Consider the following 13,352-nt stretch of genomic DNA (forward strand, 5'->3'; position numbering starts at 1 on the left):
TGGGGCTTTGGAGAGGGGGGAAAAAAAAAGAGGAACATTGGCAACAGATGTTAGCTCAGGGCGAGTCTTTCTCAGAAAAAAAAAAAAAAAAGAAAAAAAAGAAAAAAATAATGAGAATGAAAAGAAAAAGGCATGAGAGTGCCCTCGAGGCAGGGACCATGTCAACCTTTCTCATAGGTGAGCCCTGGGTTCCCTTCCTTCTCTGACACTTCGTTTCTGGAAGTGTCTATCTTGCCCCCATCCTCACACAGCTGCCCCCTCCCCCCAATCTGGCACTCATTCACCGGGCAGGGTCTTTCTGCTAAGTCTGGTGAGAATAAGATGCCATGATACCATGGATGTTAGCTCCATGGGCGCAGGGGACAGGGGGACTGTGGCCTGTGAGAAATGGGTGTGGGAGTACACCGACAGGTTTAGAAAATCTCCGCATTAGACAAGTAACATTCTAAAATGCTGTTTTTGTTATTGAGAAGATACTATAAGTGTTCAAGTATGTGGTAGGCATACCACATGTTTTTGTGCAGTTCCCTCTCTCTGAGTGTGGGCTGGACCCGGTGACTTGCTTCTAATGAATAAAATATGGAAAAGTGAGAGAATGTCACTTTTGAGATTAGGCTATTGAAGACTATGACTTTCATCTTGCTTACGCTGACTTTCCATGACTTGTTTCTCTTATTTGCTCCAACGAAATCAGCTCTCATTGTTGGGAGCTGCCCTATGGAGAGGCCCGTGTGCCAAGGAACTGAGGGTGGCCTCTGGCCAGCAGACAGTAAGGAGGAAATTGAGGCTTTCAGTCCAACTGCCCACAAGGAACTGAATTTGCCAACATCCATGTGAGGGAGCTTAGAAGTGGATCTTTACCCAGTCAGGCCTTAAGATGACCACAGGCAGGACAACACCTTGATGACAGCCCATGAGAGACCCTGAAATAGAAGACTCAGCTAAGCCACACCTGGATTCCTGACCTTCAGAAACTGTGAGATAATAGAAGCTCTTTTAAGACACTTAAACTTTAGGGTAATTTGCAGCAATAAGTAACTAACACAAAGTATAATTTGGAAAAGGCCAGCCCTACCTGTCACCTTCCAAACATATATATTCACTAATTTGGAAGCCTTCTTTTATCACTTATCAATATGGGGGAGATACCACACATCAGGTTCCATGGTCTGTCAGAAAACAGAGACCACACCAGTCATCTTTGCAGAATTTAATATGAAGAATTGTATCCCTTAATGACCAGAACAGTGTGAAAGGTGAAAATCACCAAGAACCAATAATCAAAATCATTCTCAGAAAATCCTGTAGATCATCAGGACCTGGGCCTTGGAAACTCAAAAGCCAAGAATTATTTAGTTTGATATTGTTGCAGCATTTCAGCTTCTCTTCCGTATCTTTGGGGCAGTGGAGGCTAAGAACCTATTTTGAACATAAACAGAGAGATTTCTCTCTCTCTCTCTCTTTGATCAGCGTGATGAGTTGAAATAGCTGTTGGGTGGGAGTAGGATGGTGACACATTGTGTAGTAAAAGCGTTTTCCCCGTTCCCGTTACAGTTGTACAGCTGTGGTTTTTCCAGGCCTGACTGCCCATTGTGTTAGTGTCCCAGTTACTAAACCACTTCCCTAGTCTGGTTGCCAGTTTTTGACCTTTAAAGAAAGACTGCAGTGCACACATTTATGCAGATGATACTTGGCTTCCGTTTGAATTATTTCCTTACAATAAATTCCCAGGAATTAAATTATTGGGTCAAAGGGAGAGGATCAGCTTTATAGATATGGCTAGGAATTGCTTTATTGCTTTCAAAGGAGCTATGTCAACTCAACATCAACGATTTAGAGCACATGAGGGGGTAGCTTCACGGAAACAAGTTCTTCACTCTTAGGAAATCAGCTTCCAGATTCTTCAAAGACTACCTGAAAGGGCTCAGCGACGAGGGAAGTGGAGTCCAGTGCGGCTCCTGGGCTGAGAAGTAGGAGATCTGAAGGTCTAATGCCAAGGGGGAAGAGTGAGCAGTTAAGAGCGCCAACTATGGACAATGGGTCCTGAGTTCGAATTCTGCCTTTGTTACTTAATCTTTCTGAGACTTTTGTTTTGTCATCTGTAAAACAGGAGCTATAGTAAAACTGAACCTGTCAGAGGTGAGATGAGGATTAGATGAGTTATTACGTGTCAAGTGATTAGACCAGCACATGGGACTAGCACATGGTAAACACTGAATAAATACTAAACGTGATCATGATTACCTTTTCTATTATTTCATGACTGAGCCTCGGTTTCCGTCTCTCTGTCCTGTTTCTCCAGTGTCTGACCATCTCTTTCTCTTGGCTCCTGCGTGAGACCCCCTTCCAGGCTCCCCAGTTTTTCCTGTGCATCTCCTTGTCTATCTGAGGCCAAACCAGTAATCTTGGCTTTGAGACCTTGAGTCGGATGGTCTCTGGATGCCCCCTTGTGGACAGCTGGCTTTCTTTTGCTCTCCTCCAGCTAAAGGGGAAAAACAGTCTTGTACTTGTGAGAGACCAGGTGTGTGTGTGTGTGTGTGTGTTTGTGGTGGGGTTGGAGAGGCCTTGTTTCTGCAGATAAAACAGGAAATAGCACATCATGGCATCCTCCTCACTGGCTAGGAAGAGGATGGGTCTGTATGTCTATATACACTTACACATATACACGGATGGGAGCTGCATGTGCTGGTTTGCCTGCGTGTACACGTGCATGTGTGTGTACGCTTGACATCACTCTTCTAATCACAGGGGTCTCACGGAGTTCCATTGAGATTATATACTTTGAGAAATGAAAGAACTGTGCAGATGTGAGGCCATTATTATGTATAATAGCAGGTATGATCACTTGGTTTATCCTTCACTCTTTTGTACATTCAGTTCCACAGAGTGTATACTATGTGCCAGGTCTCCTGAGGTCTGGGGAGGCAGCAGTGACAAAGACAGAATCTGTTTCTGCCCTCTCCCAGTCTTCTGGGTGAGACAGGCAAGTGAGGAAGCCGTTGCAGTACAGGGGAGTGGTAGAGACGCCAAGGAGGGCTGACTGGAGGAGGGGACACTTGAGCTGATCCATGAAACTGGGTACACTAGCCTCCCTCAACTTTGGGGCAGGGGGTTGGTTTAAAGAGCACTGGTGGGGTTTCAGAAGTGCAGGTTTTAACCCCAACTCACTGAGTAAGTCCTTTTCTTTGGGCCTGTTTCCTCCTGGGTTGAGCCAGCGGGTTGGCCATGTTACCTACAGTTTCTATAGACTTTGATGTTTTCGGATCTTTTATTCCCTCAGCCAAGGAATTTTCTTTCCCTCCACGCTTCTGTCATACTCCACCCCCTTCCCTGAAGAAATGAAAACCAGACTGAGTGATGAAAAGCAGTGAAACATTGGTATACTCATATGGGATACGTGTGTGCTCAGGAAATTGGTAGTTCCTTGTATTGGTCAGGATAGCTTAACTGGTGTAACAAATAGGCCCAAGAATGTGTAATGGCTTAGAGGCAATAGAAGTTTGTTTCTTGCTCTTATAATGGTCTCAGGAAATACCAGGTTAGCAGTGGGGCTCATTCAGAGACCAGGTTGCTGACAGCTCTGGCATCTTCCGCCTATGGCTTCCAAGATGATTTTGGCCATTGGCATCCAGGCAATGGGTGGGGAAGAGAGAAGGACAAGGCACATCAGCTTCTTAACTGCCTTGGCCCAGGACTGCCACTTGTGCTCCCATTCTGTGGATGAGAACTAGTCATATGGCCCCATCCTAATGCCATGGGGACTGGGAAGTAAAGTCCCCAGTGGGCAGCCACTTCCTGATGTCAGCTCTACTACGCAAAGGCAAGCAGGACTCTTTGGTAAACAAGATTTCTATTACTATTATTGTTGTTGCTGTTTCCATCCAGGACAGAGTGTAGTAAGCGCTGAATGGGAGGTGAAAGCACGGTGGGTGCCCAGGAAAGGGTGCAATGTATTCTGACCAGGGGTCAGGTGTGGGATCTGAGGGGCCTTGAAGGAGAGGCAGGACTTCCAGAGGGTGAGATGGAGAGAGCAGGGTGGGAAGGTCATTGCAGGCTGAGGGAATCACGTGAACAAAGAGTCAAGAGGCGAGAAAGCTCAGGGAGGGGGAGAGTTGGAAGCGGGAAGGGTGGAGAGGTGTGCTGGCAGCCCACAGGGAAGGTCTGGAATGTCAAGATAAGGGGGTGGAAATTCAGAGTCGTGAGTCATGCGTGGTCTTTCTGCAATGGAGTCCAGGGAGGAGGTGGTCATGGAGATAAAGGAGGGAGAGATTGGGGAGGAGGAGGTGAAAAAGGAGAGAGAGAAAGGGGGTCGGGGTGGAAAGTCTGGGGCTCACAGTGGGGAGGCTGGAAGGAGCAGAAGAGAAGAGGAAAGAGAAGGGGTCTTTGACCCACCTCACCCCCATCCTCCTTCCTGGGGCCCCCAGGACCCCCAGTTGTCACCTGGCAGCCTTCTTTCCCAGAGGTCTGCCCATTTGGGGCCCAGCCCTCCACACCCTCCATGCAGGGAGAGGTTTTATCTCCTCTTTCTACTTTGTTCTCCTTCCAGGAAGGAAGTGGCTCCAGATGTCGTGGGTGGGACATTCCTTGGCTTTGCTCGCGTTCCCACATTTCTCATGATTCCTGGTGACAGAGCTGGCACCTCTAACCAGCCTTGGAGAGGGGCAGAGTCTTGCTCAAGAGCACTCTGCACCCCAGGAAATCCGAGTCCCGTTTTGAGCCACCCCAGCCCTCTAGGTGCAAGACCTGCCTCCAGAGATATGCTGTGGCAATTCAGTTCACACCCAGGCCTGCTAGGCACCTGCCATGCGCCCAGCACTGTGCCGGGCACCAGGGAAGATACACCAAGAAATAAGACAGGACTCTGTGCTAGGAACTCACAGTAGACGGGGGGAATGAGATATTCTTTATAGAACCATAAACCCTGTAAAGTGGACCCCGGGGAACTAAAGGAAGGAGAGTTCCCATTAAAATGTCACTTGGAGGAAGCGACATTTTTAACAGGTCACAAAGGAGGCATAGGATTCTGACGGGTGAAGACGGCTGGGCGAGGATTTCAGGGAGAAGGAAGAACATGTGCAAAGGTAGAGAGGAAGGGAAAAGCAGACATCCCTGGGGGAACCCAGAGCAGTCCAGTTTAGCTGAAACAAAAGCAGTGACGGGAAGTCATGGGGGCGCTGAGGCTGGGTAGGTAGCTGGGGTTAGCTGGAGGAGGGCTTGTATGGGAAGTTTGTGTTTCATTGAGCAGGCCATGGGGAGGCTTGCAAGGGTTTTGAGCAGAGGAAGGATGATAAGGCAGCCTGCCCTTTATGTGGGACACACCTTCTCAGCTCCCCTCGCCCTGTGGTGACATCCTCCAGCCTTCGGGGCTGTGCAGAAGTCAGGCCAGAGTGGCATTGACGACACTCAAGGGGCCAGAGGACTTGGCATCAGGAGACTGTGGTTCTCGTGTCAAGAGGCAAGTCAGGCTCACTTTTAAAGCACTGCGGTCCTGGAGGAAGTATCAGGCCAGAGAGGAGGGAGAACCAGAGAGGCCTGGGCTTGCCTCTCAGCCTCAGCACCCACCAGCTGTGGGACTTTGGGCAAATTGGTAAACCCCTCTGGGCCTCAGTTTCCTCAGCGTCACATGGGGTAACAGCACCTATTGCTCATGGTAAAATGAGATAACCACCCTGGCTTACTTCAATAAATATTGGTTTCCTAAATATTGGGATTGGCATGGGTGGGGGAGGGGGAGAGGGTCAGCTATTCGGTGCTGCTGACAGTTCAGCCTGGAGAGGCCGCCACTGTTCCTTTTCATCCTCTGCCTGCCCTGGTTGGGGGAAGCAGCTCGCAGCTGGAAGCTGACCCCCTTCCCAGGCCTAGCTGGCTCCTTCACCTGCCCTCCTGCCTACCTGGTAGGATAGTTAGGGCCCTGGGGTCTATGCTATTCTGGCCATAGTTACATCAGGCCAGCAGAAGCTCCACAGCACAGGGGCTTGTGGTCTCCTGGGCATGGGGGTCCGGGGTCTTTGGGCCCTATGCTCATGCTGGCATAGCGGCTGGGTCCAAGGAAGGGGCAGAAATCCAGGTCACCAGCAGGTGCTACACGGGCTGGCTTGCCATTTCCCTTTCCTTTTGTTAACTTTCTCCAGGAGGAGAGAGAGTGGGGGAGCCTTCCATCGTGAAGGCTCATTTTGCCAGTTTTTTCCTGAAGTCCATGAGGAGGGACGTGTTTGAGCTGCCCACCTCCTTCTGCTGGTCTCCAAGTGAGAGCAAATGGACTCATGGCCTCACCTCTCTAGACCTGGCAGGTCGTGGGACAATCCGACAGATCTGGGTTCTAATCCTGGCTCTGCTGCTTACTAGCTGGGTGACCTTGTGCGCATTATTAACCTCTTCCAGCCTCAGTTCCCTGGACTGTGAAATGGGAATAATAATAGTACCAACTCAGAAGTTGTTGTGAGAAGTGAAGGAGCTAATGGTTACACAGCACAGTGATCAATATCAGTTTCTCCTTAAATATCAGTTTTTCCCCTTCCTTCCTTCCTCCCATTTTGGGGAATATGATGGCTGCCTTGAAGGCAGAGATCTGTGATGCGAGATCCATGGGTAGGTGGAGGCAGCCCACTTCCTCATAGAACCCCTCAAAATCCCAGGCCAGGACACGGGGAAAACAGGAAACTGGTGATTTCACTCCCAGGCACAGACCTCTGGGGAGGAGCCTTCGCCTGCATCCCTTGCCCCAGGATCCAAGTGAGGCCAGAGATAAGTAGCAGTGGCTAGCTGGAGTAGGGCGGGAGGGGTGGAAACCAGCTGGACTTGCGTTTTCCCCTCCCTGAGACCAGCATCTCCTAACAAAACTTAGCAGTCCAGATGTTCCATCCCACTCTCTGCCAGCCAATTGAAAAAGAGCCAGTAACTAATTCACACTAAGATGTTAATAGCAATAAATGAATCAATGATATTCACACCCTAGCGGTGTTGATAGCTGTTAATGGCTTCCTGGTTCAGCCAAACTGTCTTCTTACCAACACAACTCCCCTCCCTGAAGCCGGCTGGGGCTCAGCGGGAGTGCTGATTGCCTGCAGGGGGTGGAGGCCCAAGTTTTGGCTCTAGTCTGGGGCTGGGGAGCCAGCGGAGGGGATCTGGAATAGGGCTAACTGGGGGTACACAAGCCCAGGGTCAAAGGCAGACAGAACTGGAGCAACGAGTCACCTTTGTGACTATCAGCTGCCAGAGAGTGGGTGAGCCAGAAGGCCTTAAAAGTTTAGGTCAGACCAGAGGAGACCTTGCACACGGCCCACTGCCACCACTGCCCCTTACTTCAAGAAGGGCAAAGTCTGGAAGGTGTAGAGGAGGTGGAGTGGGAGGCAGGATAGGGGCATGGAGCTTTTCCATGCTCAGAAGGGGGCTGCCCATCTTCAATGCAGGCAGCTAGGACGCTCTGAGGTTATGACCACGTCAAACCTTAAGGTTTGGGGGAGGAAGGCAGTGGTGGCTGAGGCGGGCTGGCTGCAGCCTCTCTTGGGCATAGCTGAGTAGCTCTTTGGGCAGAATATAGCTCCTAGGAGGCCTAGGCCTGGGCTGAGCCCAGTGTGGGGGAGCAGCACCTCTCAACCTTACTGGGCTTGGAGTCAACTGGGGATCTTGTCAAAATGCAGATTCAGATTCCCAAGATCTGGGGCCCGAGCCTCTGCAATTCTCGTGAGCTCCCGGGTGCTGCTGGTTCAGGACCACGCTTGAGTAGCAAGGGTGGATAACTGGGAGTGGGTGGCTGAGGACTCTCCAGGCCTCCGGCATGTCCCTAAGGGGCTGGCCTGTGACCTCTGGTGTCCCTTCCCACTCTGACACTGTACATCTCTAAGACTACCTGTTGGTGGGTGGCCAGAGTGCTGAGTTCATCCACTCAGCTGCTCCTCTGGGTGCTGTCCCAGGTGGGCAGAGGGAGGTGGCTGCCCTTTGATGGTGATTAATAAGAACAGTTAACCATTGTCGAGAACTTACCAGGAGGAGACTTTATCACTTATAAGTAGTGGAATCTGGCCCCAAGATTTTTTTTTTTTTTTGCAACGAAGATTGCCCCTGAGCTAATATCTGTGCCTATCTTCCTCTATTTTGTATGTGGGATGCTGCCACAGCATGGCTTGATGTGTGTGTATGTCTGCACACAGGATCTGAACCCGTGACCCTGTGCCACTGAAGCGGAGTGCATGAACTTAACCACTATGCCACCGGACCAGCCCGTCCAAGATATTTTTGAGGTCTGTGGGACCCTCAGTTTGGAGAAAGTGCAAGGATGGGAGACATTTGTTTGTTTGGCAAACATTTCTTGCCAGGACCTTTCAGGCCCTTTTGGGGGTTGAGGGTCTCATGAATTCCTTTGTCGGGGCCCAGCACAGTGCCAGCGCTGGGGGATCTGCAGAGGCTTGGGAGACAGTCCCACCTGCTGGAGCTTATGGCCCCGGCAGGAAAGCAGACACCTCACAGGCTCAGATCATGTTAGAGGCTCTGTCCCCCATCAGGGGAGGCATGTCAAATGGGCCATGCTCATGCAGCAGGGCTCGGGAACTCAGGCCCCCCACGGCAGGTAAACACTGAGCTTTGTACCCCAGGAAGCTCCTGGCACAGAAGCTTCAGCCTCTCTCTCTCTCGCAGGGCTGGGTTCCTGTTAAGGAGGCAGAGAATGTTTCCAGTGTTCGTGTGTGTGAACGTGTGTGTGCACACGACCGTGTGTGTGCATGTGTGTGCCTGTGTGCACGTGTGTCTGTGTGTGCATGTGCCTGTGTGTTTCTGTGTGTGCATGTACCACCGCCCACGTGGAAGTGCTCTATTATCTTTTCCTTTTTGCAGAAAATCAGGTCAGTGGTTTGACTGTTGTCGTTAACCGCAAGGTGCAGTGGGGAGGTGGCCCCGAGCTGCGTGGCCTCCAAGGGCTGACGGCCGAGGGCAGGAGGGCTGGGGTCTAGGGCCACCAGGCCTCCACCACTTGGCTTCCCAGGCCACAGGGTCCCCGGGAAGCAGCAACAATAGCTGCCAGTCTGGGGAGAGGACACTGTTGGCCACATCCTGTTTCCAGTTTGCATTCCTCTCCCTTTCCTCGTGGCCTCGGCCGCCTGCCCGGGGCTGAAGCCTCCCTGGTGGACACTGTTGAGTAATCGGGGAACTGGGCCTGAGGCAAGGCAGTGGCCCTATCTCATGGCTGGGGGCTCCGCAGGAGGGGTAGGAAGTGTGGAGAGCCCGGGGTTAAACCAGGGTGGAGTGGAACTCTCCCCACAGGTCATAACAACAACATCAACAACAGTGGGGCTCCAGGCGCTGAGCACTTTCACACCAGTCTCCTCACCTCGCCCACAACGCCCTTGGAAGGGGAGAGAGTGGGCGGTATTGTTATGTCCCACATTGCTGACGAAGGTGCTGAGAGAGAGAGTGAGGTCAAGCACCCAGTTCAAAGGCATCCAAACTCCAGCCCTGACCTTGCACTCCTCTTCTGGGGCCCCTGAGGGCACCTGGGCCATGCTCCCCCAGGGGCTGGAGAGAGAACTTTCCCTATTGCCCTTGTGGGTAGTAGGAGGCTGAGGCCGCAGCCACCATGGGCCAGGGGTCTGAGTGAACTAAGCTGGGCCCTTTGGCTCTGGGTCTTTCGCAGGCTGCAGTCAGGTGCTGGCCGAGCTGCATCACCTCAGGATGCGACTGGGGAAGGACCTGCCTCCCTAGGCCCCAAGCTTGAACAGGATGGGAGATGGAGAGCAGAGCATCCTCTGGCAAGGGCAGCCCCTCCGCTCTCTTCTCATCCTGTCCTTGAAGTTCACCATCGCCGTGTCTACCAATCGCCCCCACCCCTCAGCTCCCCAAGTCCATCTCCACTCTGCTTTTGCTTCTGTGGCTGTTTCCTTGAGGCTCAGACAATAGAGGCTGATGATCCAACTGCTGAGAGCCCAACTGCCCCTCCCGCTGCAGCCAGAAATCATCTGTTACCCATCGCTGGGGCCCAGGCTGCCAGACTGAGACCTTTTCCTTCCCTCCCACTTCTTACTGGAAATGAGCCCCCGTCCGCCCCCCACTCTCCCCCAGCCCCCAGGCCTCCCTCAGGGTGGTTCAAGGACTCATCTCTGGCTCCACCCCTCTGCCGGGCATCTCTCTGCAGCGGGAAAGCATACAGGGGAGGCCCTTCTGGGAGGGGAGCCTTGTCGTGACCTCTCTGGGTCAGCTCAGCTGCCCTGCGCTGGATGCGAATGCAGCCTTGGAGGAGCGGCTTGCCGCCAGGTTGTGATGCTGACGTTGCACAGACTGTGCTGGAAATTACAGAGTACCTCGGAGGGAAAAACAAACTGGGGTTTCAGTTCCCATGGAAACGGCATCTGTTTGCAGAGGGCACGCGTCAGAGCCTGGATCTCCTGCATGGAGGGGGTGGGGGTGCACATTGGAGGGCAAGGTTGTCTGTTTACTGTCTGGGCCTCTTCCAGGACAGCGTGTCTGGAAGGTGACCCTACTTTTAGCCTTGACTAACAGCTCTTCCCACAGAGGGGCCCGTCTGCCCCTATCTCTGCAATGCAGGGGTTTTTGGGTAGATTTTAAACTTATGAGTCAAGGGCGTGGGAAGACCCCAAATTCAGCATTCATACATTTATTCCACGAATGTTTTCTGACATATTCTGTGCCAGGCACTGGGCTGGGCCAGCCAATCAGGAGTTGGTCTTTACCTGCTAAGATTGGTGTGAAGCTTCCCTTCCTGGAAGGAGCTGTGGTCAGAAAGGGGCCCAGCAGGGCCCTGGTGAGGACCACATGATTTCGCAGCAACGCCCTCCCCTCATGCTGCTGCAAGCAAGTGACTTCTGTTCTCCTAGGTCAAGGGAGCCAGTTCCTACATCTCCTGGGGAAGAATGACCCCTAAACATTTGGTCAAGGCAGGTCCCCACACGAGAGAGGATTATCCCACTTACTGTCATGGGAAGGGTGTCTGCCTTTACTCTTCCCACAGACTGTTGTCTAGGCTGGAGGCCTTCTGGTCTAGTCGCCACCAAGATGAGACCCTTGTTCTCTGTTAATTTCTCAGATATTAAGCAAGCCAATAAAGAAAAGTTTTTATTTTCACATCACGTTGCAGTCACAAAGAGCTCCTACATCCACTATCTCATTTAACGGAATTCTCCCAACACCTCTAGGAAAGTGTTGGAACAACATCTCACCTGTTTCCAGATGGGGAAACTGAGGCTGGAGAGGACAGAGCCCTTGTCAAGCTTGTACAGATGGTAAGTGGTGAAGCCGGTATGGGAGTCAGGTGCCAGATCCTTTGCTTTGCCGCCTCCTCCCTGTCAAGGGGCACCTGGTGACCAGACCTCCTGCCCTGGCTGGCCTCCAACCGGCCTGGGCAATGGGAAGCAGCTGTGCGCTGGAGAGATGGGGCAGTGGGGAAGGACCACCCTGTATCTCGTTTCACAGGGGCTGCACGGCAGAAGGACCACAGGCCTCACCTCTTGCTCAAGTCATTTCACTCTTCAGTGCCTCAGTTTCCTTCTCAGTCAATTGAGGGAGTGTGTACGGGGATCTGAGCGACCTATGTCCTTGTAAGAATTCCAGCGAAATCAAGGTTCCTGTTGGTGGCCACTCAGGCAGCCATTCCTCTCTCCGTGTGGGTGACTGTAATGGGGTCAGGGCATGATAGAAGGTAGACACCCCTTAGAGCTGATTTGTTTCCCAATTAACTCCTTAGTGTTCGGTACCACCTGACAGACTGTTGGGCCCTCAGGGAAGGGGCAGAGCCTGGGACAGTTTTAAATAGGGAAGGTTATTGGGGTGGAAAATAGAGGAGAAAGAAAAAATTCCAGGCCTTGGGGTCTTGCTTGGCTTAAGGGCAGATGTGGTGGGATCAAAAGGGGCCTCGAGATGCTGAAGGTCCCTGAAAGGAAGGTGGACGATAGACTGTGTCCACCCCTCCCGTTTGTATCTGGTTGGGAAGAGAGAGGAGGAGAAGAAATAAACAGGTCTGAACATCTGCTGTGAACGAGGGAGGGAAACTCGAGTTTCTGAACCAAGGATCAGATTGCAAGGCCTGACAAGGAGATAAGATGTCAAACGTTGGGGAGAATCCAGGAGGCGAGGCCACAGAATCCAAGCATCCCTCACAACCCCGAGGTTCGGACATTGTTACCCCTGTCCCACGGAGGAGGAGGCTGAGGCTGGGAAGTTCAGTGGCTTGCCCAAGGCCATGTAGCCAGCAAGTAGCAGAGGTGGGGTTCTGGTGACTGCCTCTCTGGGGCTGATGGGGGGGTGTGCTTTGGGGAGAAGACAGGGCCATTGTTCTTACTTCTTTGGGTCTAAGATCTTCTAAACTCTTATGGGACCATTGCTCGGGCTAACTTGCCTGGAGACTTGGTTCCTGCCCTTCTCCATTTTTCTTGCTGTCTCTCTTCCTCTCCACCCCATGTCCTGCCCCCTTCCCATCAATCCTTCCACTTCCCACACTTTCCTTTTTTTCTGGTCCCAGCTGCTGGTCCAAGGTCGATGAGAGAAGCCGGCAGTAGCTATCCGGGATGTTGAGGGGTAGAGGAAATGAATCTGTTTCCCCACCATGCCCTTCCCCTGTGCTTTGTTCTGCTGCCTGCCCAATGTCAAACTGAGCCAATGAGCTGCAGATGAGCTGCAGGTGTCTAAGTGCTCCTTGGGAGTGTCCAAGGCCTCTGGGTCATGTATGTGTGCTACAGTGAGTGTGCATGAGGGATGAGGGGACTACTGCTGTCTGTGGGGGTGTGTGTGCAGGTATTTGTACTTTTGTGTGTATGTGCAGTGTGTGTGCTGTCGTACATAAATGTTTGTGTGCTTCTTAAGCATACTGTGAATGTACATATTTATGAATGGATACCAGCAGGACTGGCTACAGAACTTGCAGGGCCCAGCACAAAATGAAAATGCTCGACCTCGTGTTCAAAAACTATTAAAAATTTCAAGATGGAGACAGCCAAGCAATAAACCATGTGTGGGCCTTCTGGGTGCAGGGCCTGGTGTGACTGCACAGGTCTTAGGCCCATGAAGCGGTCATGTGTATGAGTGAGTGTGCTACTTTGTGTATGTGTGTGCTGGTTGTATGACTAGTGTGTATGTGTGTGCATGCGCGTGCGCCCACTCACGCTTGCACATGCCTGCACTGGGGCGTGAAATCTGAGCCCTCTCCTCACAACCCCCAGGCCAGGCCCCCGGTAGCTGCTGGTGCCCATCAAAGGAAAGATGTGTTTTATTTTTGGCGCCTTTGCTGCCTGCTCCCATGGTGCCCCGGGAGGCTTTTGTTTTACTGCCTTTGTTGGAAGGGTGACAAACACTTCCCTCCACCTGCTGCCACGGTGGCCACACCAGAAACCACAGCTGGGGGTGGGGCAGCT

The sequence above is a fragment of the Diceros bicornis genome, chromosome 18 (assembly GCF_020826845.1).
Source record: "Diceros bicornis minor isolate mBicDic1 chromosome 18, mDicBic1.mat.cur, whole genome shotgun sequence".
NCBI lineage: Eukaryota > Metazoa > Chordata > Mammalia > Perissodactyla > Rhinocerotidae > Diceros > Diceros bicornis.